The sequence below is a fragment of the Rutidosis leptorrhynchoides genome, chromosome 3 (genome assembly GCF_046630445.1).
Source record: "Rutidosis leptorrhynchoides isolate AG116_Rl617_1_P2 chromosome 3, CSIRO_AGI_Rlap_v1, whole genome shotgun sequence".
Lineage (NCBI taxonomy): Eukaryota > Viridiplantae > Streptophyta > Magnoliopsida > Asterales > Asteraceae > Rutidosis > Rutidosis leptorrhynchoides.
In genome coordinates, this window is record NC_092335.1 from 531,594,399 (window position 1) to 531,604,984 (window position 10,586).

Sequence of the window (10,586 nt, forward strand, 5' to 3'; positions counted from 1 at the left end):
TGATCTCACCTTGTATGCACGAACCAAAAAGTACTTCGACAAGTAAACGTGCAAGAAACAATGCTAGTCTTGACCTAAACAAATAGGTTGTATCAATAACGATAGTCACGAAGGGTCAAAGATGTTCAATTAGTCCTATGGCTCGTTACGACTCGATTAATATAGCACGTGGATCAATTTGTCAAGTTTCATGCACGACACAAGTAGTTAAGCATGTTAGAACGATTGTATAATCGTTTGGTTAAGTTTGACTAAAAGTCAAACTTGGTCAAAGTCAAAGTCAACGGGGTCGGGTCGGGTGTCCGACAATTTTCTCATGATGAGAAGTCATATACGAGCATAATAGTCAAGTTTCATGGTAAACGGGGTTATAGTAAAGCGGGAAACATTTTTGTGACATGAAAAACAAAGACAAAATGAGCTGGGCAGTATGCGCGGCGCGCTATGGGTTGCGCGGCGCGCACCCAAGTGTAAATCCTGGTCAGAACTTAACCACGAAGGCAAACATCTGGGATTTCTAATTCTGCGCGGCGCGCGGGTATATGCGCGGCGCGCAATACCTAGGAAACATGCAGTTTGCAGAAAAATGGTCCAAGTCACGAACCAAAATACAATTTAACACATCTCATGCACCGAAAACACTTAAAACGCATATCATATATCATTAGAAAGGTAATTTGACAAGGAGAATAACTAAACGCATTTACTCAATCAAAACCAAACAAACTCATATCAAAATCACCATTAATGCTCATCATTTATTACTCCAAGTTCATAAATGCCATATTATGATTCGGGAAATTAATGCACATGTGTAATACGCCGTTTTGAAGATAATCAAGCATACAATACAACTAAACGCAAACAAAACAACATGGCAATCATTCAATGCATCTAAGATTCATTTCAAGTTCATCAAACCCTAAACTAAATTCACCAAATTTCATAATCAAGTTTAGGAGGTTTCCTTAATCAAACTTTACATCAAAATAAAGCTAGTAACACTAGGAGCATAATTAAAACATGAAGTCTTAGCATCTAACAACATATAAACACTCAAATCTCAAGGTTAAGCATGTTATCTTTCAATATGAACTAGTTACATCAAAATAACAAGAACAAGCATACAAATCACATAATCATACTAGACTTGAGCCATAGACACTAATCAACAACCTTTTAACTCAAAAATCTCAAGAACACATAAAATTAGTGATTTTAGAAAGTTACCCAAAATTGATGAAATCGGTATGGAATCGAAGAGGATGTTGCAAGGATTCCAAATATGTATTTTGTTTGAATTGAAGCTTGCTAGAAATTAAATGGATGATGATTCCTTGATGTGGTGAATTGAAAGAAAATGTGAAAGTAGGAGAAGAAAAGAGAAAAGAAAATGAGAAAATGATGAGTGGATGAGGTTGAAGGTTTGACTAGTTGACCTAGTCAAATCTTTGGCCTCTTGGCAAAACTAGTCCCTCAACTTTGAATCGGGTGCGTTAAATTACCTACACAAGATATTTTGAAACGCGTATTAACGGGAGATGTTATAAACATATAACGGAGTTTGAAATAGTATAAAGGAAAAATAAACAGAAAAAGGCGGGATGTTACATTACCTACACCTTAAAAGAAATTTCGTCCCGAAATTTAAGCAGGCGTAGTAATCGTTGTTTCCTCCTCGGAATCCGACGATTCCGGAACCGGGAATAGATGAGGGTGTTTCTTTCGCATTTGATCTTCTCTTTCCCAAGTAAACTCGGGTCCCCTTTTGGCGTTCCAACGAACCTTAACAATCGGGATCCGGCTTTGTTTTAATTCCTTCTCGACGTAGTCCACAATTTTAACCGGTTCCTCCACAAAGTGGAGTTTGTCATTAATAGTGAGTTCCTCGAGAGGGACGACGATATCGGGCTCGGCAAGACATTTCTTCAAGTTAGATACATGAAAGGTAGGATGGACGGAGCTTAGTTGAGGCGGAAGATCCAAACGATACGCAACGGTCCCAACACGCTCTAAGATTTCGAAAGGACCAACATACCGTGGATTTAGTTTCCCACGTTTCCCAAAACGGATGACGCCTTTCCAAGGTGCGACTTTTAACATGACGCGGTCACCGACTTGAAATTCGAGGTCCTTGCGTCTTTTGTCGGTATAGCATTTTTGACGACTCCGGGCCGTCCGAAGCTTATCTCGGATTTGAAGAATCTTCTCGGTTGTTTCGTGAATGAGTTCGGGCCCGGAAATTTGCACGTCACCCACTTCGGCCCAACAAAGAGGAGAGCGACATTTTCGACCATATAACGCTTCAAAAGGTGCGGCCTGGATACTCGCATGATAACTATTGTTGTAAGAGAATTCGGCGAGAGGTAAGTGCTTGTCCCAAGCTTTTCCAAAATCAACAACACAAGCTCGTAGCATGTCCTCCAAGGTTTGTATCGTACGTTCACTTTGTCCATCGGTTTGAGGATGATATGCGGTGCTCATGTCTAAACGCGTTCCCAACGCTTCTTGTAAAGTGCGCCAAAATCTAGAAATGAAACGACCATCTCGGTCGGAGATAATCGATAAAGGTACACCGTGACGGGCTACGATCTCCTTGATGTAAAGTTGTGCAAGTTTCTCCATTTTTTCGGTTTCTTTCATGGCGAGAAAGTGCGCGGATTTGGTGAGGCGATCGACAATGACCCAAATAGTATCATAACCGCCCGACGTTTTCGGTAATTTGGTGATAAAATCCATCGTGATCCTTTCCCACTTCCATTGCGGGATCTCGGGTTGTTGAAGTAACCCAGACGGTCTTTGGTGTTCGGCTTTGACTTTAGCGCAAGTCAAACATTTGGCAACGTATCTAGCAACTTCCTTTCTGATGTTCGGCCACCAATATTGTTCTTTAAGGTCATGGTACATCTTATTGGCGCCGGGATGAATCGAGTATCGTGATTTGTGGGCTTCGTCTAGGATGAGGTTTCGTAAATCGCCGTATCTAGGCACCCAAATTCTTCCGGCGTAATATCGAAGTCCGTTCTTCTTAACTTCGAATCGAGAGACGAGAATGTTTAAAAGTTCACGCCCGATGTGGTTGTCTTTAAGAGCCTCCTCTTGAGTTACCCGAATTTGGCTATTAAGGTTGGAGTGGATGGTGATGTTTAATGCTCGGACGCGAAGAGGTACCGTTCTTTCCTTTCGACTTAAGGCATCGGCCACTACATTTGCCTTCCCGGGGTGGTAACGAAGCTCGCAATTATAATCGTTCAAGGTTTCAATCCACCTTCGTTGTCTCATGTTTAGTTGCTTTTGATCGAAGATGTGTTGGAGACTTTTGTGATCGGTAAAGATAGTACTTTTGGTACCAAGAAGATGATGTCTCCATAACTTAAGTGCAAATATGACGGCACCGAGTTCAAGATCATGTGTCGTGTAGTTTCGTTCGTGGACTTTGAGTTGTCGAGAGGCATAAGCATTGACTTTCTTTCGTTGCATTAGTACACACCCATAACCGTTTTTCGAGGCATCACAATATACAACAAAATCATCATTGCCTTCGGGAAGTGACAAGATAGGAGCGGTGGTTAGCTTAGTTTTCAAGATTTGGAAAGCGGTTTCTTGTTCGGATGTCCAAACGAATTTTCGTTCCTTGTGAGTTAACGCGGTTAGAGGGCGAGCGATTAAGGAGAAATCCTTGATGAATTTACGATAGTATCCGGCGAGACCTAAGAATTGACGAATTTGAGTAGGAGTAGTAGGAGTCTCCCATTTACTAATGGCTTCGATTTTTGCGGGATCGACTTTAATGCCTTGATCACTTACAACGTGACCGAGGAATTGAACTTCCTTCAACCAAAATTCACACTTGGAGAAATTGGCATAGAGTTGTTCTTTTCTCAAGAGTTCAAGCACGAGTCGGAGATGTTCTTTGTGTTCCTCTTCGCTTTTAGAATAGACCAAAATATCGTCAATGAACACGATAACGAATTTGTCGAGGTAAGGTTTGCACACGCGGTTCATGAGATCCATGAACACCGCCGGTGCGTTAGTGAGACCGAAAGGCATGACAAGAAACTCGTAACTACCGTAACGAGTCCGGAAAGCGGTTTTGGAGACATCTTCCCCCTTAACCCTTAGTTGATGATAACCCGAACGGAGATCGATTTTTGAATATACACGAGAACCTTGTAGTTGATCAAAAAGATCATCGATGCGAGGAAGAGGATATCGGTTCTTAACCGTCAATTTTTTTAGTTCACGATAATCAATGCACATTCGTAGGGATCCGTCTTTCTTCTTGATGAACAAAATCGGAGCGCCCCATGGTGAATGGCTAGGTTGAATGAAACCACGGTCGAGTAACTCTTGGATTTGACTTTGCAATTCTTGTAATTCAGATGGAGCGAGTCTATATGGCGCACGTGCTACGGGTGCGGCTCCCGGAATAAGATCGATTTGAAATTCAACCGGTCGATGAGGTGGAAGACCCGGTAATTCGTCGGGAAATACATCGGAAAAGTCACTAACAATTGGCACATCATCGATACGCTTCTCATCGGCCTCGACTTTCTTAATGTGAGCAAGAATTGCGAAACAACCCTTGCGAAGTAGCTTTCGAACTTTAAGGCATGAAACGAGATTGAGTCCGGTGAAATTTTTGTCGTCATAGACAATCAAGGGTTCACCGTTCTCGATAGGAATTCGGATTGCGTGAAGGTCGTAAAGAATGTGAGATTTATTTTTGACCATCCAATTCATACCGATTATTACATCAAAACTTCCTAGTTCCATGGGTATCAAGTCAATTTCAAATTCATTACCCAAAATGTTTAAAGTACACCCCCGGTAATATGTGTCGGCACTTAAGAGTTTTCCATCGGCCACTTCGATGGAATAAGTAGTATCTAAAGGGTGTGGTGGAGTGCAAAGAGTAGGAGTCAAAGTCTTAGACACAAAACATTTATCGGCACCCGAATCGAATAAGCAAGTAACATAAGTGTTGTTGAGAAGAAACGTACCCGTGACTAGTTCGTTGTCATCTCGGGCTTCCTCGGTGTTGATGTTAAAGGCTCGGCCTCGGTTGTTGGGGTTGGCTTTCTTCTTCGGGCATTCGTTCTTATAATGGCCCGTTTGGCCACATTCATAACAAGTGATCGTCCTTGGAGGATTGGGCCCCTTTCGAGCGACGGGGGCGGTGCTTGTGCAATTGTTGGCCCTATGACCAACTCCTTGGCAACGGTGACAAATTAGCTTGTTACATTCGCCGTAATGATGTTTGTGGCACTTGTTGCACAAAGGTAAGTTTCCGACATAATCCTTCTTGCCGTCGTTGTTGAAGGGCTTTTTGGTGAAGGTGTTGTTGTTGTAGTTGGTTGATGGAGTGGCTTCCCATTTCCTCTTGTTGCCACCCGACTTGTCTTCGGCCTTAGGAGCTGGCACTACAATTTCGTCAACCGTCTCAATTAATTGGCGGGCCATGTTCATAGCGGCTTGATGAGTAGTGGGTTTGGATGACATCACCCCTTGTTTGATGCTTTTTGGGAGACCGTGCATGTAGAGCTCAATCCTTTGAGATTCGGGGCTAACGAGACTAGGACACATCAAAGATAGTTCGGTGAAGCGTAGATTGTAAGCCTTGAGGTCGTTTCCGACCGCCTTCAAAGCTCTTAGCTCTTGCTCAAGCTTGCGGGTTTCTTCGCGCGGAAAATATTCAACAATCATCTTTTCCTTCAAATCGGCCCAAGAAAGGGCATGAGCTTCATCGGTTCCCACCGATTGAACGTAGGTGTTCCACCAAGTGAGAGCAACACCGGAGAAAGTGTGGGTGGAGTATTTGACCTTGTCTTGGTCCCGACAACCGCTTATGCTAAAGACGGCCTCGGTTTGTTCAAACCAACGAGTAAGCACAACCGGTCCCCCGGTTCCATCATAAGAGTGAGGTTTGCACCCCATGAAAGCTTTGTAGGAGCACCCTTCGCTAGAGTTACTGGCTCCTTGGTTGTTGTTGTTATTATTGTTGTTGTTGGACGAGTGACCGGCCATGGCCGCATCCACGGCGGTGGCTATCATGCGTTGCAAAGCTTGTTCGGGAGTTTCGGGAGGGGCGCGTCGACGAGCCATTGTTCCTTCAAAACACCAGAATACTGTTGGTTAGTATTCTAAATAATACTAACCGTGATATGAAATAAAGATAGAGAGAAAAATTATCCTTGACTCGCCTTAAATTCTTTATGTCATAATGTCGGAATGTTCATATGAGTCACCGTAATATAATCCCGGAAATTATATTACCCTAATTCATATGTGCATTCGACATTACTACATATAGTCAAGGTGGCGTGTCAATTAAATCATATAACGCAAGAGTAAGATAGAATAAGAGTAGATATGAGTAAGAGAGTTCGAGTATAAATGCACAAGTAGTCAGGTAATTCCTATGTCAAGTCTATATGCCGGTTGTAGTCTAGACTCACCAATGTACCCTATGACTCGGGGTTGACACTAATGAACTCTAAATCCCTACAACCAAGGCTCTGATACCACTTGTAGCGACCCCGACAAATCGTCAAGTGACGGCGTCGTCTACGTATGGTCCCATTACATGGTTATAAGTATTTATAACAAAGTTTGACCGAAAATATGTCGCATACATTTCATAAAGGATGTTTCAATGTTTACAAAAGTAATTCCCAAGACAAGTACATAACAAAAGTTATTGTTCATATGAAACACGTGCGACATAGTTTAAAATAGCCAAAAAGACGCTCCACGTATGCAAGTATACTCGACATCCAATGCAAGTATCAAAAAGTATGTGCGGAAGCATGTATCACCTAAGTTCAAGGACCTGAGAAAAACATAGAGAATCTGTCAACGAAAACGTTGGTGAAATCATAGGTTTAAATAAGTAAATGAGTAAAAGCAAGCTGAACCACAAGAGTTGCAATATTGATAAAGTCATAGTACATTCTAAAAGTTAATATTCACGAGCACCCAATTATCAAAGCTTAACATTCCGTCCGTTGAATACCCCATAAATTAGTGCTAGAACAACACTGTTTCCCGAAAATATATTTCATCCGTAGACGGTAGCGAACCGTCAAAGATGAGGGTTGTCAACCCATATGGCCATATAACATAAGTTCTCACTTACACCATCTGATGTAACTAATGATAATCGGATTGAGGATTTTTGTTCTAAACTCGTATGTAGAATGTTTGTTTTCCCGTTCTTGTGTTCACTTAGTTCAAAAGAATCGTTTATGTTTTCTCATCCCAAAAGTAAGTTTAAAAGAGTAAAAGTGGGACTATGATCTCACCTTGTATGCACGAACCAAAAAGTACTTCGACAAGTAAACGTGCAAGAAACAATGCTAGTCTTGACCTAAACAAATAGGTTGTATCAATAACGATAGTCACGAAGGGTCAAAGATGTTCAATTATTCCTATGGCTCGTTACGACTCGATTAATATAGCACGTGGATCAATTTGTCAAGTTTCATGCACGACACAAGTAGTTAAGCATGTTAGAACGATTGTATAATCGTTTGGTTAAGTTTGACTAAAAGTCAAACTTGGTCAAAGTCAAAGTCAACGGGGTCGGGTCGGGTGTCCGACAATTTTCTCATGATGAGAAGTCATATACGAGCATAATAGTCAAGTTTCATGGTAAACGGGGTTATAGTAAAGCGGGAAACATTTTTGTGACATGAAAAACAAAGACAAAATGAGCTGGGCAGTATGCGCGGCGCGCTATGGGTTGCGCGGCGCGCACCCAAGTGTAAATCCTGGTCAGAACTTAACCACGAAGGCAAACATCTGGGATTTCTAATTCTGCGCGGCGCGCGGGTATATGCGCGGCGCGCAATACCTGGGAAACATGCAGTTTGCAGAAAAATGGTCCAAGTCACGAACCAAAATACAATTTAACACATCTCATGCACCGAAAACACTTAAAACGCATATCATATATCATTAGAAAGGTAATTTGACAAGGAGAATAACTAAACGCATTTACTCAATCAAAACCAAACAAACTCATATCAAAATCACCATTAATGCTCATCATTTATTACTCCAAGTTCATAAATGCCATATTATGATTCGGGAAATTAATGCACATGTGTAATACGCCGTTTTGAAGATAATCAAGCATACAATACAACTAAACGCAAACAAAACAACATGACAATCATTCAATGCATCTAAGATTCATTTCAAGTTCATCAAACCCTAAACTAAATTCACCAAATTTCATAATCAAGTTTAGGAGGTTTCCTTAATCAAACTTTACATCAAAATAAAGCTAGTAACACTAGGAGCATAATTAAAACATGAAGTCTTAGCATCTAACAACATATAAACACTCAAATCTCAAGGTTAAGCATGTTATCTTTCAATATGAACTAGTTACATCAAAATAACAAGAACAAGCATACAAATCACATAATCATACTAGACTTGAGCCATAGACACTAATCAACAACCTTTTAACTCAAAAATCTCAAGAACACATAAAATTAGTGATTTTAGAAAGTTACCCAAAATTGATGAAATCGGTATGGAATCGAAGAGGATGTTGCAAGGATTCCAAATATGTATTTTGTTTGAATTGAAGCTTGCTAGAAATTAAATGGATGATGATTCCTTGATGTGGTGAATTGAAAGAAAATGTGAAAGTAGGAGAAGAAAAGAGAAAAGAAAATGAGAAAATGATGAGTGGATGAGGTTGAAGGTTTGACTAGTTGACCTAGTCAAATCTTTGGCCTCTTGGCAAAACTAGTCCCTCAACTTTGAATCGGGTGCGTTAAATTACCTACACAAGATATTTTGAAACGCGTATTAACGGGAGATGTTATAAACATATAACGGAGTTTGAAATAGTATAAAGGAAAAATAAACAGAAAAAGGCGGGATGTTACAATTTACACAAGTTTTATTTATTTATATAGATGGGATATACTTAAACCTTTGCTACAACACTTATAGGCAGTGTACTTAATCGTACATTAGTGTAGTTTTTAGTAAGTCCGGTTCGTTCCGCAGGGAGCTAGCCAAGTTTAACGCTATATTTTTAAAACTATATATATATATATATATATATATATATATATACACACACACACACATATATATATAAGTAGTAGTATTATTATTATAAAAGGGGGGTTTTACCGTTTAATGACCGGTTTGTCGATTTTAAATAAAGCGTAAAGATAAATGACGATAATATAAATGATAGAATTTAAATTGCGATAAAGTAAATTGCAGTAATTAAAATGACAGTGAATAAAGGTACGATGAAATATGAAATAAAAGTATTATGCTTATTTAAACTTCCGTAATCATGATGTTTGACGTTTTGATTAATTGTTACACTACTACATTTATCCTTATTTAGACCCCCATATATAGACGTGTTAATAAATTAACACGTCTATATAAATAAATGGGCACGTCTAATTGGAAAAAAGGCGGAACACCTCTAATTAACATATTATTTAGACGTGTTGACACGTCTAATTGACATATTTAGACGTGTTGTTGATAAAAATGGCGGAACACCTCTAATAAACAATATTATTTAGATGTGTTGACACGTCTAGTTGATCAAATAGGAGGAACACGTCTAAATATGTTATTATTTAGACGTGTTGACACCTTAAATTGGTAGGAACACATTGTTTAGACGTGTTATTAATATTTTTAAAGTACCTAATTTACCCTTCTATTATATTTTCCCTTTTCATATTTTCATCATATATGTAAATGTAAATAAATTTCTAATATAGATTATGTACCAGCTACCTAATACTCCGTAACATAAAAAAACGTATAAATCTGAAAGGGTTATATACGAAACTCGCCATCAACATATTCACAATTCAGTTTTTATATATAAAATCTTATAATTGTTGTTTTGCACTTTGATACACTAAGATCTAATTAATAAATCTCATATTCGATTCCGATGACTCGCCTGAGTTTCACTATTAAACACTAACGATACCACTGTACCTACCCTTCCCACCGTTTCGGCAACTACAGTAGATCCTGAGAGGCAAATTTGTACATGGAAGTTATCGAGAATAGATTTAGAGAAGACCGGATTATCATCACCGCCTTCAATACTCAGAACTGGTAATTCATTCTCACCGCCAAAACCCTAATTTTATCCTTCTGTTCCTTCAATAAAACCTTAAATCGATCGAGAATCGGCATTAGTGATTTTATTATTATTATTTGAAAACGCTACTACGAAATCAGTTGCTTCTACTTTATTTCGTTCGTCAATTGAACCGATCGAGAATCGTTGGGCGCTGGTCTATATGGTAACTTTTATTGGATATATAACTCATGCCTTCCATTGAAATTAGGTTTTTTTTTTACTGTTGTATATTGTTCATATTGATTTGATGTAATATGAATAGTGTGTTGAATTGAATTAGTATCGTGGTTTTGATACATGTTTGATGAATAAATTCATGCGTTAGAGCACTGTATATTTGTTTGAGGCAGAACGAGAAAAGCGATCAAAGGGATTTCGAAGTTATAGTATTTTGTAGTTTAAGTTATGGAGTATTTGTTTGTGTAAGACCCTA

General features: G+C 39.3%; 1 pseudogene; it reads right to left on the reverse strand.

Annotated features, from left to right (window-relative positions):
* Positions 1 to 10,206, reverse strand: part of LOC139901933 (myosin-17-like) — a 67,430-nt pseudogene extending 57,224 nt beyond the window's left edge.
* Between the last annotated feature and the right edge of the window lie 380 nt (positions 10,207 to 10,586).